This window comes from Heptranchias perlo, chromosome 13 (assembly GCF_035084215.1).
Source record: "Heptranchias perlo isolate sHepPer1 chromosome 13, sHepPer1.hap1, whole genome shotgun sequence".
Lineage (NCBI taxonomy): Eukaryota > Metazoa > Chordata > Chondrichthyes > Hexanchiformes > Hexanchidae > Heptranchias > Heptranchias perlo.
In genome coordinates this window covers 60,360,932-60,374,330 of record NC_090337.1, presented here as the reverse complement: position 1 = coordinate 60,374,330, position 13,399 = coordinate 60,360,932, and the positions used below count along the sequence as shown (strand labels likewise).

General features: G+C 47.1%; 1 pseudogene; it reads right to left on the bottom strand.

Annotated features, from left to right (window-relative positions):
• Positions 1-1,039: 1,039 nt before the first annotated feature.
• Positions 1,040-13,399, bottom strand: part of LOC137331155 (alpha-1,4-N-acetylglucosaminyltransferase-like) — a 42,671-nt pseudogene continuing 30,311 nt past the window's right edge.

Sequence of the window (13,399 nt, the reverse complement as noted above, 5' to 3'; positions counted from 1 at the left end):
CACCTCATGAGACTGAGAAAGGTGTACAGCAGCCTTCCACCATCTCTGCTGAAGCCACAGTGGCAGCACTACGTAGAAGTGTCAGGCATAAAATGAGACAGACTCTCCAGATCACATAGGGTTAACAGAAGGGTGTCCAGTTTTTGTTTGGATCCTTTAATTTGTTGAGCACATTAAACCTTTGTAATTCAGACCACTCCCATGTGTCCCATGATTGAATACAAATGTCACAGTCAGGTATTTATTTAATGGGTGTGGAAGGTGGAGATGTGTTTTGAATCTCACAAGTTGGGGGATTTTGGACCAGTGCAATGAGGGTCACAGAACAACTTGTGCAAGGGGGTATGGTTGCTAGGGTGACAATGGTCCAGTAGACATTTGTCTAACTGAACCTACGTGCTATTAAAGCAACCCTTGCGTCACAGGCAATATGTTCTGCTGGCCGTGCGTTCGGGCCCCCATCTTCTCCATTATCATTGTTCTTCTCATCCGATGAGGAGTCACAAATGCCATCTTGATCCTGAACCTACAGACCCCTTGTCTGCGCTATGTTGTGTAGGACGCAGCATGAAACAATGAACTGCGACACCCTGGCTGGCGAAAAATTTAGAGAACCTTCAGACCTGTCAAGGCACCTGAACCTTAACTTCAGCCTTCCTATGGCTTGCTCGATAATGCTTCACATGGTGATTTGTCTGGCGTTGTACCTCTCCTGCGGTTGAGTGGTGGGGATCCTCATAGGTGTCATGGGCCACAGTTGAAGAGGGTAACCATTGTCCCCAAGCAGCCATCCTGTCAGCTTGGTCCCAGGTAGAAACATTGTGGGGATACTCGACTGCCACAACATGGTGGCATCATGGCAAGATCCAGGGAATCATACACAGACCTGCAAGAACCTATTTCGTTGGTTGCAGACAAGCTGAACATTGATGGAGTGGAACCCCTTGGGGTTCACGAACCCTCCTGACTATTCGGGGGGTGCTCTGATTGCCACGTGTGTGCAATCTATGGCACCCTGCACCTGCGATCACCTACCCTGTCATCCGAAGCCTCCTAAAGATCTGCTCCTCCGAGAGGTCACGGAAACTGAGCTTCTGCCTGTAAACCATGTTGGGTTTTTCTTGCCTATGTACAATAAGCCTAGTACGGCGTGTTTGCCAAGCATCCACTCTTGGGGGTAGAGGTAATTGGTTTTACTGAAAGGGAACTGGTGAACCTGTAAATGGGGAAGAAATCAGAGGAACAGCCTCACACATTTCCTGTGGTCAGAAGTAACAGAAAGGAGAGGTCAACACATGTTAAAGGTCAGTCAGTTGGGATGATTTACTGAATGAAAGGCATGAAAGACCTTGGCATTCTATTGTAAAACCAGCGCTGCCCAAGCCCATGAAAAGTTGGTCTATTTCAATGTAAGATGGACTAAACGTGAGTGCATTTCGTCCACTGACCAGGACTGTGTAGTTTATTATTTATTTTATTCACGACTAGAGGGTTGAAGTTAAGTAAAGTAAGTGAGTTTTCATTAAATCTCCCATACTGTACCAAATAAATGTTTTCATATTTGGGCTTGCCATGCCTTCCTTCTCAAACATTTTAAGATGATTGCCCATCTGCGGGATGTAGGAACAGCAGAACTTGTTAGTTTAAACAAATTCAATCAGGCTCTTTTTCATTTAGAGTTTGGGTGTGGTTAATAAAATAACTATACAATCTCTGTTCAGCATCTGTCAGGATGGATTCGTTCAATCTTTCTGATGAGAATAGGATAAATCAGCCCATCAAGCTGTTCCGTCATTCAATTAGATCATGCCTACTCTGTATATTAACTCCATCTACCCGCCTTAGTTCCTTAACCCTTAATACCCTTGCCGAACATCGATCTGTCAATCTCAGCTTTGAAATTTTCAATTGACCCCGAGCCTCAACAGCCTTTTGGGGCGAGAGCTCCAGATTTCCACTCCCCTTTGTGTGAAGAAATGCTTCTTGACATCAGCCCTGAACGGACTAGAACTAATTTTACGGTTCTGCCCCCTTGTTCTGGACTCATCCACGAGAGGAAATTGTTTCCCTCTATTCACCCTATCAAATCCTTGAACCATCTTAAACACCTCAATTAGATCACCCCTTAATCTTCTAAACTCAAGGGGCTACAAGCCTAGTCTATGCAACAGCACCTCTTAATTTAACCTTTTTAGCCCCGGTATCATTCTGGTGAATTTGCGCTGTACCCTCTGAAAGGCCAATATATCCTTCCTGCAGTGCGGTGCCCAGTGAGGTCTAATCAGAGCTGTATATAAATGTAACATAACTTCCACCCCTTGAAGGGATTCGCAAAATTTCACATGTTCCCCCCACCCCGAAGATTTATCGGAGTTATTAAAGAAACCCTGGTGTGACTGTTTTAAAAATTCAGGATCTTTCAAAATGGCTGCGGTCAGACTCATGGCCTAAAAAGCCTGCAGCATTCTCTAACAACTTGGCAGGCTTCGTGACTCAGACAGGTTTCCTTGCACAATGCAGTTGCATTCAAGCCCTGAGGCAAGCCATCAACATGGCCGGCCTACACATCAAAATTCGAGCAGGAAGTGATCGCAGGACAAAAGGTGAACCATCAAGGTACATTCGGAACAATGGTAAAGCAGTTATGGAACAGATCGATACAGGAACCGGCCATTATGTAAATAGGCCAGAAATGAGGTCCTTTGTCTTAAAGCAGTTATGGAACTCAGCAATACAGGAATTGGCCATTAATGTAAATGGGCCAGAGATGGGGTCCTTTGTCTTACGTTTCGTGCTTAAATCAAACAATGAAGCAAGCTGATGAGGTATGAAAAAAACCTGTTACCAGGAGGGTATAACTGGGGGCCTCCCAGTATCTCTCGCTCTCTCTTCTCTCTTCGCCTGGTGGCCAGAGTCCTGCTGCTTGCTAGCAACCAAGAAGGAAGGCCATCCAGTAAACCTCGCAAACACATGTCGACGGCAGCAGCAGGAGGCCAGGCCTTTTCACCTGTTTCACCGGTGAGCATTAATTTTCTGGCTGCCACAAGACAAATCCAGCTGGTGATAAGGGTGGGGATTAAAGGGATATTGCTAAAATTGTGATTTTAGAATTTTCCCTCGATGTGTCCATTTCTTCCACCCCCGATAAGTGTAAGACTGTATTACATCCATAGCGATTTCTTTCTTTTTATCTTCTGTATTATACTGTTTACCTTGTAGTTTTAGTTTTCTTATTAATAAACATTGGTTTTCCTTGTACCAATCCACTGGTCTGTTCGTCTGTCTTTGTTACCACCCGATAAGTCCTCAGCTCAGAATCAGGAAGGGGTAAGCGATTCGCAACCGCACTGCGGGCAGGGCAGCTCAGGAAAACAGAACTGGCTGACCTATAATAAGCCCGAGAAACAGTAAAAAAAAACCTTTACACCCTTTATATTCCCACTCCCTTGATAAAAAGGCCGACATTCCATTAGCCTTTTAAATTATTTTTTGTACCTGTCCTCCAGCTTTTAGTGATTTCTGTACTTGGACCCCTAAATCTCTCTGCTCCTCCACAATTCCTAGCTTCTTGCCATTCAGAAAATAAATAAAATCAGCTGTTGCTGATGTCTGGAGTCTGGTTGATCAGGTCTCTTGTCCTGTGATGTATTTTCATTCATACCATGTATGTGATGAAAAAAATCACTGTATATTTCATGTATTCTTTAATTTGCACTGAGTTACCTGTTAGCTTATGTTGACCACACTTCTATGCTCCTCTAACAACATCAAACCTTTTTCTCCGAAGTGCATTATTTGGCTAAATTTATTTTCTAACCAATCTCCTTTGAATTGGTCTGACTGATCTGACTTCTCCTGAAATCTCCTGTTATCACCTTCTCCTGTTTTGCTTTCCAAATAGTCTCTCTTGAGGTCAGCTGATGGTGGCCGGATTTACTCCAAGATCAAATAGGTCAAACTAATCTTAGAGTGTCAAACACATCTGAAGGCTGGAGTTCTAACTAAATTAACGTAGAGCCTTATTTATTTAAGCTCATCCAAACAAGGCAGGAAGGCAAGATGACATTCAATGCAGAGAATGAGAAGTGATGCCTTTTTCAAGTAAAACGATGAGAAGCAGTGTAAACTAAATGGTACAAATTTAAAGTGGGTGCAGAAATAGAGAGACCTGGGGATTCACACACACAAATCTTTGAAGATGGAAGGACAAGTTGATAAAGCAGTTAAAAAAGTGTACGGAACCATTGGCTTTATAAATAGAGGCACAGAGTACAAAAGCAAGGATGTTATGCTAAACCTTTATAAACCACTGGTTAGACCTCAGCTAGTATTGTGTCCACACTTCAGAAAGGACATCAAGGCATTGGAGAGGCTGCAGAGGAGATTTACTACGATGGTACCAGGGATGAGGAGTTTCAGTTTTGTGGAGAGACGAGAGAAGCTGGGATTGTTCCACTTAGAGCAGAGAAGGTAAAGGGGAGGTTTAATAGAGGTGTTCAAAATAATGAGGGGTTTTGAAGGAATAGATAGAGAGAAACTGTTTTCACTGGTAGGAGGGTCGGTAACCAGAGGACACAGATTCAAAATGATTCATAAAGAAAACAGACAGATTCAAGATGATTCATAAAGAAAACAGAGTGGGGATGATCGAAAAGTCTTTACTCAGTGAGTTGTTATGATCTGGAATACATTGCCTGAAAAGGTGGTGGGAGCTGATTCAACAGTAACTTTCAAAAGGGATTTGGGTCTCTATTTAAAAAGTAAAAATTTACAGGGCTTTAACCATTTTCTGATCTCCACCCTGATCACTTGACAGGTCATTCGATGTCTTTTCCTGTGTCTGTGGTTGTTGTGTGTTTTTTAATTTTTTTCCGCTTGTTGGGATTGTCGGATAAACCTTGCTCTTAATACAAGTTCAAAGACCAGGAAACACTGAGACTTCTGATTAATATCTTTTATTGATCAAAACATGGATACAACCAATGACATACAGAGACCATGCGATTGGTCCAGACTCATCGGGTATCGTAAACGTGTCGCCTTGATTACTCACACTAGCCTAAGCAAGACTGGATCCTGTGGCTGTATTTTTATAGGGTTAATTACATCTCCCTAACTTGATGCTATTACATCAGTGAGTCCTATTTACACCTAATAAATACGTGAGTACATTTACCTAACACGTCACTACGTCAAATGACATTCCTATGTTCTTCCCTCAAACATGCCTGCACAATACCAACAATCCCTGTTTATTACTCTTTCTAGACGAATAACCATGGCTGTCAAACATGACCTTCGCTCTCTTATCTCTTCTTGATGTATTCCTTGGTGAGCTCTATTCATGCCTTACAGTCCCATCTGAGACCCAGTCTATCTGGCACCATCCATGTTCGTTAACGTTCCTTTCTCATCTCTTCCCACAGTCTGGTGTTGAGTCCTAACTGTCACAGCACTGAGACTGACCTTTCCTTATTAACCCCAACAACCACTACAGAATTAGTTTCATGTATATACGTCCTTAAATGGCTATTTCAACTAACGTGCCTGCTCTTAGATCCCTCCCTTTCCCTTGTTCTGTTCCTTTATAAATGCTGTTCATCGGTAATATTCTTCAGTCTGACCAAGGGTTTATACCTGAAATGTCAATTGATTTGTGTTTTCTTGACAAATGCTGCCTGACCTGCTGAGTATGTGCAGCATTTTCTGTGTTTATTTTGGACTTTGGTCATGTGCGGCATTTTGCTTTTTTGTCTATGACGGACTACATTGGGTGGGGTGTTGAAGGACTGGTTGGAATGTGAACATGAAAACAAGTTACTGTTTTGACCTGTTTTTGGCAAAAATCAAGTACTATGAATCCCCAATCACCGAACCTCAGAGCAGTAAAACTCCAGAATTAATAAATGCTCCCAAATCCCACTCCCTGATGCTCCCGAACGTCTCCACTGTCACCACATCTTCACTTTAATCAACAGCGTGTGTGAAGTGTTGGTGATTTCTTTCTCTCCACTAAGTTGACTATGGGGCAATTTGCCAGCTGCTACAATAACCAGCTGATCTTAATGTCAAGATATGCTCCACTCACCAGCAGTACTTGGGACTCGACAAAAAGAAGTAAAATGCCAGCAAGTGAGCAGAGTGTATCCTGATTGTAAGAGCAGTTGGTTACGAAACCAGGTATTGTAATGAATGACTTATGGATTACTATTGCACTTAATCATCTTATACTAAAATAAGGTTGTATTTATTTCCTATTTTATGTTATTAATAATTTTATTTTTTAGCATAACATTTTAAAATTATCTTTGTACTCATAAATATAAGGGAATCGGAGACTCTGAACTATTTCTAGATTGAATTAAATTTCTGTATGTAGTTGGACAATACGCCTGAAAAAGATATTCCATTAATGATCCACTTCCAGGAATTACTTTCCTTTTCTTATTAGAATTCATATAGTTCCAGACATGTGCTCCGTATCTACCTGAGGAGAAGCTCTCTATATGCTCCTCCTTCCATGGAACATAGTAATTTTCCCAGCTTGGATATGAGAATTGATAGAACCACCTTCCGATCCATAAAGAGATGGCATTGCATTCTTTTCCAGTGAAGTCGGCCAGGTTATTCGACTGGCACCAACGCTTCAGAAAATAGGTTATCCTTGTTGACCCCAAATGTGTCCAATATAATGGGCCACAAAATCTTCCATGCAGTTCCACAAAAAGGATGACTTTCATAAAATCCCATTGCTCCATTACTGGCACCGTCTGTACGTTCTCCACAGGTAAAATTGGCAAACAGCAAAGGCTTCTTTGATAAAATGTTGCTATCCAGGTAGATGGCACCTTATTTCCATAGCAGTGCTAACCTGCAGCCATCAGCACGTGGATCCAAAATCTTTCCAAATCTGGATTTACCTGTGATATAATGAACAGAGTAAAATACAATCTACAATGGTCATTTTCACCATATTTAAAGTTATTTCTTCTCAAGTATTTGTGACTCCTCCTTAATCTAAAGACCAATCCTCTGCCAAGAAACCCAGTTTGCAGGGCTCCAGGTATCTCCAATGCCGCTCCATAACCAGGGTTTCAGTTGATTTGTGCCCCAATGGTCTCCCACTGCAGAATTATGGGTATGAATCTGTGCCTTTCCGATACATGGCACAACAGGTGATAACTAAAATGATTTGAAGGAATAACAAACCAATGAAGAAAACCAGAAATATTCAAAGCAGAAGATTTTTTTAAACTTCAAAGATAGTGCATTTTCTGCAATATGGAAAAGGTAACACTGGGATTTATGTTACCAATTGGCCTCTTGCCAAATCTTTAAACTTGTTTCACACCAAAAAGGAGACTTAAGCAGACCAAGTCTCATGTAAAGTGAAACTTTGTGCATGTCATGATTGGAATAGCAAGCAACAAGGCTAAGAACTTCCCTTTAACTACAATATAAAACACCAGAGGCCACATAGGATACCCACTGTACTCATCTGTTTATTGTGAAAGGTGGTAAATAACACAATGTCACATCATTACTTCAGGCTGAAATTATTAGAGGGTGCTGGCTGTGCCATTTCAGATTTCCAACTCTTTCACCTTCCCAGTACCCCATCTCCTTCCTATCAGCCCCGCATTCCAATCAGTACAAATACTTCATCCCCTACGAACTATCCACTCCGCCCCGTATCCTCCCCTCCCACTTGATTTGATGTTATTCACTTCACCCTTAATCTTCTATTTACTGCCACCCCATTGCTACTCACTCCAACAGGGCAGGTGCGAGAGGGTCCCTCATCCTCAACCTGTTTATTTCCTCTCTTCCATTCCTTGTAACCTACTTTTCTATTTGTGTCCCTCAAAGAAGATTTGTTTGCTTTCAAAATTAAACTTGTTTTTTTTAAAGAAATAGGTGTATCAAATTAACATGAGGAAAGATTTTTTGCCAGTTCGTAGAAAGCCCAACAAGACGGGGGGGCATTTCTTGGTTTAGTTTTAGGGAATGAAGCTGGGCAGGTGGAAGGAGTATCAGTGGGAGACAATTTTGGTGGTAGTGATCATAATTCAGTTAGATTTAGCATAGTTATGGAAAAGGGCAGAGATAGAACAGGAGAAATTCTAAATTGAGGAAAGGCCAATTTTACTCAGCTGAGAAGTGATTCAGCAAAAGTGGACTGGAAACAGCAGCTTGAAGGTAAATCAGTGTCAGAGCAGTGGGAGGCATTCAAGGGGGCGATTCAAAGGGTTCAGAGTAAATATGTTCCCACAAAGACAAAGGGTGGGACTGCCAAATCTAGAGCCCCCTGGATGACAAGGAGCATACAGACTAGGATAAGACAAAAAAGGGAAGCTTATATCAGACACCAAGGGCTTGATTTTACCACCCGCTATGGGGTGCGTTCTTGGCGGGGGGACCCCAAAAATCGGGGAATCCCGGAGCGGGACCGGATCCCGTCTTGAACCCGCCCACTTCCGGGTTCCCCACGGACGCGCCGGCGTGCGCGCGCAGACCCCGCAGGTGGGAATCCCGCAGGCAATTAAAGCCAGCGGGATGCCACTTGTAAGTATTTATCTTGCTCGTTCAGGTCGTTCACAGGCCTGATTGAGCTGTTTTATTAGGAAGGGAGGGATTTTACCTTGAACTGAGACTGGGGGAAACTGGGGGAAACACTCTCACTTCAAACGGACGTGTTGCAGCCAGCAGCCTGTGGCAGCTGCCAAGGTGCATTCCACAGGTTGGGGGGGGGGAGACCCTTCACCAACGCAGGAGGCCACTCCGTCACACAGGGCAACGCTTGCCCTCCACCACCCTCCTCCTAGCAAGAAGATTCACCGACGTGAAACCACAACCCCGGTGCGAGGACACACTTACCGACCTTGCAGAACCCCTCAGAACAACACCTTCCAGATGGGGGCCGCCTTGACCTCCTCGGAGGACCAACAGCATCACCAGCCTCAGCAGCCTCGCAGGCCACGCCGTCTGCCTCAGACACGTGGAGCCCCACAACACGGTGCTGTGGCACATCCACCTGCACAGCAGGAGGGAGGGCAACCGCAGAGAGAGATGCGTCGCAGGAGGCACTACCCTCGGCACAGGGTCTACAGACCGAGGCTCAGCTTCCTGGACCTCTCTGAGGAGCAGTGCATACGGAGGCTCAGAGTCACTCGCCAGGTAGTCGCCGACATCTGCAGCCTCCTAAATGACGAGCTGCTCCCGGATGGACCAAGCAGCATCTTCTTACCCGTCGCCATCAAAGTCACCACTGCCCTCGACTTCTTCGCCTCCGGATACTTCCAGGGTGCCACCGGGGACATCACCAGGGTCTGTCAGTCGTCTGCACACAAGCGCATAAGGCAGGTTACCGATTGGTTGTTCCACAGGGCCTCGCACTACATCAACTTCACCATGGATGACCGCAGCCAGATGGAGAGGGCAGTTGGATTCCATGCTGAGGCTGGCTTCCCACGGGTGCAGGGTGTAATCGATTGCACCCACATAGCGATACGGGCACCTCCACATGAGCCAGGACTGTTCATCAACAGGAAGGGGTATCGCTCCATGAACGCCCAGCTCATCTGTGACCACCGCCAGAGATTCCTACTTGTGCGCCAGATACCTTGGCAGCTGCCACGATGCCTTCGTTCTCAGGGAGTCCACCGTCCCGCCCCTCTTCCACTCACCCAACACCGGCAACGGCTGGCTCCTCAGCGACAAGGGATATCCCCTGCACACGTGGCTTATGACACCTCTGAGGAACCCCATCACCGAGCCGCAGCGTCGATATAATGATAGCCACATTGCTACCAGGTCTACAATTGAGCAGGCTATAGGGGTGCTCAAGATGCGCTTCAGGTGCCTTGATCGTTCTGGGGGAGCGCTCCAATACACGCCACTCAGAGTGGGACGGATTATAGTTGTCTGCTGTGCCCTGCACAACATGGCACAACAGAGAGGGGTGCCGCTGGAGGAGGCCCCATGCACATCCGCCACCCATATTGAGGACGACGATGAGGAGGAGGAGGAGGAGGAGGAGGAGGAAGGACCCATGGGCCGAACACCGGCTCACCTGGATGCTCGTCAGGCCAGGGCGGCACTCATATGTCCACGGTTCTCCTAACATCAGACTGTCTGAGGCGTCCAGACCTCATCACGTGCACAGAGGAGCGGCCATACCAGCCCCCTCCACAGATGAATGGTGCCATTACTCCTGCACCCACTGTAGTGTGACCCAATGGGTGGGGCCAGGTGTTCGTCGTCATGATGAGCCCCACGAAAGGGACCTATTGCACAAGCCGCTCAAGAATGGACAAGAGGTGGCAGTAGTGGTGAGAACAATTGTGTTTATTGTGTATGTGCAGTAAACGACTATAAATAAAAACATAACAAATTGTCATACACCCTGGTGCATTCCCTTTGAGTTCATAACACCCTAGCCTTACGTTTGCGGGAACCCCTACGTGGTGCTACCCCTGTGGCTCCAGCAGAGGTAGTGGCAGGTTGCTCTTGTTCGTGCCCTGACCGGGTAGATGCTTTGGGCCGACGCCCCCTGGGTTTCGGTGCCCGTGAGGGCACCTCCACAGACTGCTCCTCCTGCACCTGTGCAGGGGCAGACTCGGCCACCTGGAGAGGAGGCACCATTGCGGGTACTGGTTGAGAGGGGGGCAACGGGTGAGACGTGGGGGCACTTTGAGTAGCGTCCCCACTTCCATGTCCACGTTCACCATCTTCCCTCTCATGGCCTAGGCCCACATCACCCCTTCCACTCTGCTGGACGGCAGTTTGGATGACCTGTGTGAGACCTTGCAAGGCCACCTCCAATGTATCTGTCAGCCTGTTTATGGCGGCAGAATGTTGCTCACCCTGAATCCGAACAGCCGTTGTCAGGGCCTGGATGGACTCAATGTTGAGCTGTGCGTGACGCTCGAGGGAGGCTAGCCTTTCCTCCACCGCAGACGTTCCCGCACCTACCCGCGACACTATCTCGCCGATACCCTCCTGTAATTGTGCCACCATTGCCCTCATGCAGGAGTTGGACTCCTCCATCACCTGCGCGATTGTGGAGAGTGCGCGTGGCACCTCTTCCAGTACCTCGGCAATGTGCTGGTGCCCCTCGACGACTCTCCTTTTGACTGGTGGCCCCCTGGGTTAAGCATCTGGGTCCGGCTGAGCAGAGCCTGGAGAAGATTGCTCCCACCGACGCGGACCCACCGCGGCTACCCCTGCCACCAGGGTCTGCTCAGGCTCACATGTGCACGGTGACTCACCATGTGCAATCCCAACTAATTGAGGAGGGGGACCCACCGAGGTGTGTGTATCTGCGCTGGTGGATGCTTGGCTCATATGTGACAATGGACCCTCAGAGACCGGCATGTCCTCTGAGGAATCGCCCTCCACAGACACGGCACTCGCAGACGGCCCTGCAATAGAACATAGGGCAATATCAGGCATGTGGACAAATGTTGAGGTGCGGCAGATGCCAAGTGATGCTAAGATCATTCGCGATCATGAGTGCTGAGTGTCAGCTTTCCGTTACCGGACGTTTCTGCAGCCCCAGCCTCGCCATCCGCCACGGACAGGCAATGCAGCGTGTGGCTGATCTCCAAGGCGTCCAGCTCTGCGTGCATTAGAACCACCTCGTGTTGCGGGCCCCCTCCGGTGCGTTCCCTTTCCCGGGCGTTCTCGCATCACTTCTCCTGTCAAGGCAAAACACAGATGCGTGATTGAGTGATGATTGCATTGTGAGACGCTTCAAGCATTGGTGTGGGTGGGTTGAGCGTGTGGGAGATGGATGGGAGGATGCGTGTGCCACATGCCCATCCCATCGTATGGGGATTGGGGTGTGTGGTAGTGTTCAAATGGGGACAGGGACGGTGGGTACGTGCAGGCACGGTGAGGATGATAGTTGAGTGGCTGTGTGGATTGATGCGGGAGCACTGTGGTGGCAGTGCAGAAGGGGTTGTGAGGTGTTTGAGGTGATGTGGAAGACGGAGTGTGGGAGAATGCGTTAGTGTACTCACTTTGCCGGACCTAGTGAGATCGTTGAATCTCTTGCGACACTGGATCCATGTTCTTGTGGTGTTGCCCCTGCTGCTAACCTCCGCGGCCACCTCCGCCCATGCCTTCCTGGTGGCGGAGGCAGGGCACTTCCTTCCATCGCTGGGGAACGTCTCCCTCCTCCTCCTTACCCCGTCCAGCAGCAGCTGGAGTGAGTGTTCAGAAAATCGTGGGGCAGCCTTACCCCTGGGGTGCTCCATGGTGTGCTACTTCTTGTTTGCTGCAGGAGGAGCATTGGTGGACTGCCCCTTTAAATAGAGCTCCACCATCACTCAGACGTCACTGCGCATGCGCAGGCCGCCGGCGCGCAGCTGAGCAGCGGAAAACCCGTAACCACAGGTAAATGACTTCAATTATCCTGTGATCGCGCGGGGGACGCACTCATTTCACCGGGCGCGTTACCCACGCGCCCGATAGCCCCCCTGCCGGGAACCCGCAGGCCTGCTAACATCGAGCCCCAAGAGCTGAATACAGCAGAAAACCTAGAGGAGTATGGAAAGTGCAGGGATGAAATTAAAAGGAAAATTAGGAAAGCAAAGAGAGGGCATGAAAAAATACTGGCAAGTAAAATTAATAAAAATGCAAAAAAGCTTTATAAATACATGAAGAGCAAGAGGATAACTAAGGAAAGAGTAGGGCCTATTCGAGACCAAAAAGATAACCTATGTGTGGAGGCAGAAGATGTGGGTATGGTTCTTCATGAATACTTTGCGTTTGTCTTCACAAAAGAGGAGGACGATACAGAGATTGTAGTTAAGGAGCAGGAGTGTGAAATATTGGATGGGATAAACATAGTGAGAGAGGAAGTTTTAAGGGGTTTAACATCTTTGAAAGTTGATAAATTTTAGGCGTCACTACAATGTAAGAGCAGCATCGTGTACCTGTTATATCCCAGTTTTAAGCCAAATTTCGTCGATCGGTTGCACCTAAAGATACTTTTCCCTTCACTGTAATTCCCTGCGCTGGGGAGAGGCTGGTTGCATTCTAGTCCAAGTAGAATCCAACCTAACTGGTTTGACAATGATGGCTGTTCATACTCATTTTCTTCACAATGTGCACTTCAGAGAAGGTTCACTCGACTGATTCCTGGGATCAGGGGGTCACCTTATGAGGAAAGGTTTGACAAGTTGGGCCTGTATACACTGGAGTTTAGAAGAATGAGAGGTGATCTTATTGAAACATATAAGATCCTGAGGGGACAAGAAGGGGTAGATGCTGAGGGGATGTTTCCCCTTGTGGGAGAGACTAGTACTCGGGGCCACAGTTTAAAAATACGGGGTCTCCCATCTAAGGCGGAGATGAGGAGAAATTTTTTCTCTCAGAGGGTCATGAGTCTGTG